This window comes from Papilio polytes, unplaced genomic scaffold (genome assembly GCF_000836215.1).
Source record: "Papilio polytes unplaced genomic scaffold, Ppol_1.0 DF821289.1, whole genome shotgun sequence".
Classification (NCBI taxonomy): Eukaryota; Metazoa; Arthropoda; class Insecta; order Lepidoptera; family Papilionidae; genus Papilio; species Papilio polytes.
Genome location: NW_013527915.1, coordinates 1,879,330 through 1,884,489, shown reverse-complemented (window position 1 = coordinate 1,884,489; position 5,160 = coordinate 1,879,330).

The following is a 5,160-nucleotide window of genomic DNA, read 5'->3' as shown; positions in this document are numbered from 1 at the left end:
AGCATTGGAAGCAATTAGAGTCGGACAGGGGACAGGGGCGACGCATCGACTCTCCATCGAGTCCTGACGGCCGACTACGTCTTGAGGCTACGGGCTACGGAGCTACGAGCTACGAACAGCGCTCGTAAATCGAGCGGCCCAATTTACACCGCGTGCTACGAGCGCGCCTTATTGATAGGCCGTTGTCGTCTTGAGATATGGGAGAGCAATTTGTACCGCAGTTACGGAGACTGAATTACTGTTAATCAATTACTTTAACCATTTAGAGGAGGACGTGTTTTTAAATTGTACTTCGTAATTTAATTAATTTATTTGCCACTCCATTGATAAATAAATAAATAAATTACTTCATTGAACATTACTCTCTGGACTAAAGGAAATAATATAGTTTCTTCTATCATCGTTTTATATGCGGTTTATTTGGATCTAAATAATAGTCTGAGTAGTGAGAAGTAGTGAGTTTGACTGAATAGAGTGAGTAGTAATGAGTACGGTTTTTGTAGTGTTAAATATTTGCTTATAAGGCCAATAATGCTTGTAATAAACATTAAAATAATCTAATTACGTATATTAAGATAACAAAGCATGTATTAGCTGGTTAACGAGCTCGTAGCGGGCTTGCAGCGATCAAGCTTAGACAATGTCGTGAATGCGTGATCCACCCTCGACTAGAGAGGATTAGGCAGTATTTACTGCAAATTAACCCAACAATTGATGACCAATTGATCGTCTAATGTGCCCATATGGCCATTATATTAAATCAAACCGGCCTCTATGGGCTCAGGATACCTGCACAAAGACCTATTGATTTAAGAGCCCGCTTTGCCTCGGGATTGCTTGAAGCTTGTTTATGTAGATTGACGCTGCTTTACTGCTAATATAATTAACATTAACATGCAATTAATTGTCATGTGTTATGTACACTGGTATTAGCCGTTGATAGTTACGACTTGGTTGAATAAACGATGTTATTAGGATAAATCTAGCTAAAACAAGCCACTAATTTTCCAACAACGACAATCTTGACGTTTATTTGATGATATTTGTTATGTTTATTTAAAAATATATTAATTAAATATGTAAGAATGCCGCAGTCGTAGTGAAATACGTACAAATGCCACCGCAACGATACACTGGAAGTAAGCCCGCGATTCGGATCTCACCTGACTAACTGGCTGCGACCGCCCGCTCCGCCGGCGACCGGTGTAATCCGGCGCAATCCGGTTCGCAAACTTTGTGCCGCCATGCTTGCTTTGCGGTTCGCGCGCTTTGCCACTCGCTGTTACGCCCGCAAACAATTTGGTAATGGATTCCCGTTATTGTGTTACTACTCTGGAGGATTTGAGGCGTTTATGGCCACGTTAAATACGTATTTAACAGTTTAGGCTTCATGTAGTTTAAACTATAAACGTTAAGATCTGTGTGAAAAACTGTTGTGTTTATACATGATTGAGTTACAGATGAATTGGGGTCATTTACTAAATAAACAATTATTTTCACTTGACGTGGCATTAACGACATTAAATAAGTAAACCGTAATCCATTTGCTGTTTGTATAATCTTTAGTTGTTACACTGAGTAGATCGTATAAAAATAAAGGCGGTCACAATTACACCGTACCCTTTTAGCTAAATGTCAGTGCGGCTCCATAGAATCGCAAATGTCCCCAAATGGTCACCGTAAAGATTCCGATACGGCCAACTTAATGCACCGCAGTACTCGCCTTGGATCATTGCACCGGCGAGCTCTTGCGACTCTTTATGACTTCAAATATTTATAATTGTATACTTTTTTATATTTGGTTTTCGTATTTAACTGTAGATACAAGCTGATATAAATAAGTGTTAATCTATACTATTATAATAAAGCGTAAAAACACACTTCTTTGTTGCCTAAGATGTCAGCAATCACAGCATATTTTTGAATTATTCTTTTTTTGATAAAAAGCCCTACACTTGCGTCACACTTTAGGCTATATATTTTCACGCTATTAAACATTGGGAGTAAATATTTTGGATAAAAACACTAATGTGGGAAAGAGACCATAAGTTGCCGCCAACATCAAGGAAACAAGATTGCCAAGGTTTTGTCAAGTCAGTTTGACATTTCCTATTCATAATTTAAAGAATAAAATAAAATTTTCATAATTTCGTGCGGATGAAGCCGCATGGGAACAGCTGTATTTTTCTCAAAAACTACCAAACTATTAAAAACATAGCATTGTATTATGCCTGGGTAACATTAGCTAGAAATTGTCACCTAATGAGAGTACAAACGACGCAATATAATTATTCAGTTTGACTGATAGTCTAAACATTCTAATTCAAGGTAAATCGAGCTTAAATTAGCTAGAACCGGATCGCGCCGGCGGTGAGCCGGCTTAGAGCGGTTAAAACCGGAGCACGCCGGTGCGCAAGTTTGTTTTGTCACTTACTTTAATAGTTGAGCAAACGTTTAGCGAGTCTAATTGAAGGGGGCGTCTGCTTTTGATACTCTCAGTCTGTACGTCACGGGTAATCTGACGATTATACTGTGCGGTAGGGATGAACAAAATTGTCTTTTGGTTGGGATTAAATTTATATAAAATTTAGGTAACAATAAATTTATTACATTATTTTAGTTCATGTAAAAAGTCTGTTATATTAAAGTCTGTTTCTAAAAATATGTTTATTTTTCTTTTTAAAAAAGAAGGCATCGTGGAATTTTGTTTAATACTTTTCAAATAAGACAGCATGTGTTTATACTTTTTTATTGCTTTTGCTATCTTATTTTTTACCTTTTCTGATACAGGACGGCTGAAAGATGTTCGATAGCATTGCCACAATGTCGCTCATCTGTCCGGTGGAGATAATCCTCGACGTGGCCGTCACTCGGGCCCAAGGAAGGCCTGAGTGGCGTCAACAAGTCGTCAGGATTAGCGAGGTCCAACATCTGACAGGTGATATCTAAAGGCGTTTGTTTTCGTAGCTTTTTGTTAAATATAAATAAGTAGAATTATTTGTATTTGACGAGATAAATAACATTTCAACAAAATTTATTATTATTTATTTTTGTTTGTTTGTTTCTTTTACTCCATTAAAAATGGCTCCAATACATGATTTTAACGGTTGGGAAAGCAAAAGGAGTTGCTTTCATTTATTATAATTCTAATTGATTACTTCCATTTGGATAGTATTAAAATATGCTTTTTGCTTAAAATAATAACATTTGGTATACGTAAGTGACTGAAACGATTTATTTGTTTAATTAATGACAGAGTGTAACCTCTGTGGTACAAATCGAATCAGGGCCCGATAGTTGAGTGCAAGAAGGGTGTCCATTAATCATTTCATTGTTGTGTCGTCTGACAGCGAGTCAGGGTTTACTCTGGATTTGTTGACAGGGATCAAGCCCGTCCGACGGCAGCATTATTACGGGACGCTTTTATTTATATCGCTTTGAAATCGCTTGCATTTTATGATTAATATAAGTGTGGAAAATATTTGTGACATAAAAAAAAAACAAATTATAATTTTAACATTTTAACATTAAAATTTATTTGGGAACTCATTTTCTTTATTTTTTAATACTTAAAATTCATTGAATTGCAACATATCATAAATTGTATTGTTTCACATGTCAAATGTCCTTGGATAATATATTTTCTAATATGTATGTATAATGAATGATAATTTAAATTAATTTGATCTTATTGCCTCCTGTCTGTGTTCGGGTTCTTTTGCAGAATAAGGCTGTCCGGTGGCACTGAACAATCACAAACGAAAGGTCCCAGACAAAAGGGGACTTCCTTTGTGCTAATGAAGAATGGTCACTCTAACTCGACGGCGGCGCCCTGTTAGTGTACTCGTCGTTAGATTAATTTCAGTCCACTCCTAATTGATGTACTATACCGACGATTAAAAATGTTTCTTTTGAAAAATTACGTAGAGTTGGAGTGGAGAAATTGATATGCTATCAAAGTATACCAATTCGTCTTTTGTTTTAATCTTTTTTGTTTCTTTATTTTATTAAATTTGTTTGTTCTGTTTATTGCAATAAAAATTGTATACAAATTTTCAAAGACATGATGTTACTTGACGAAAACTTTTTTTTTTTTACTAATAAGCTGGATTTTTATGTCAGATGCATTTTTTATTTATTCGGCACCTAATAACAGTACCTTACCCGTTAGCGTCCCGTTGACGCGACGACTGTGATTAATGTAGCTGACCTCAGCTCGCTAACGAACCTAATTACGAGCCCTCGATAGCTGGATAAAACAATTACTCACAACGAGCCGCGACTTAATCTTGTCTCAATATACGGGGATAGCTTTCTTCAACATTTGAGAGTCTTGCTTGCTTTGGAATTTAATTCAATTATTGTATATTGCGCCTTCCAAGACTTAACATTTTGTCAATCTAATCTTACTTTAGATGATATTTGTAAAAAATAATACGAGTAAGTGAGTTAAGCGGTAAATTACAATTTGTTTGTCTCTTAAAGAGCTAAGAGATTGACGTTAAATTTTTTCGTAGAGGTCTACGAAAGCTGAAGAGACTTTTAAAAGGTTTCTGAATCCACTAGAATTCAGTCTTCATTAGAATTTAAACTCATGGTGATATCGCTATAATATTTTAATGTTTTTTTTATTTAAAACTTGCGAGTAGTTTTTCTTACTTTTTGTGTGCGTTTATTAGACCGTAGTGCAATATGCAAGCTAATAAATAACTAAAAAGTGATACGCGAACGCACGCGTTGCATTTATAATTAGAAAATGAAAAACGGGTGTAATTGTGTCCGAGGGGCGCGGGCGGGTTCGAAGCGCGCATAAACATGTCCTAACGCAGTCCCGGGCGGCTCGTGCGCGCTGATACCTCGCAAGATAAGCGCTGAATTTTGATAACTTTACCGCGTTAATGGCCACGGCTCACTGTAATGATGCCGCTAATATACGGCCGCTCGACGCGGGCGTTCGCGTAATGTGCAGCCGTGATAACAGCACCAGTTTATGTTAAACAACTGATAAACTAATTTTAACTATGTGAAAAGTAGAATGCTAATACACTGCTATCTTTAAATTATAAAGAGAGAAGAAAAACGATATGGAATCAGTACCTTAATCATCATCATCATCTCCCCTGTCATATCCTACTCCCGTAGGGTCGGCGCACCGGGTTT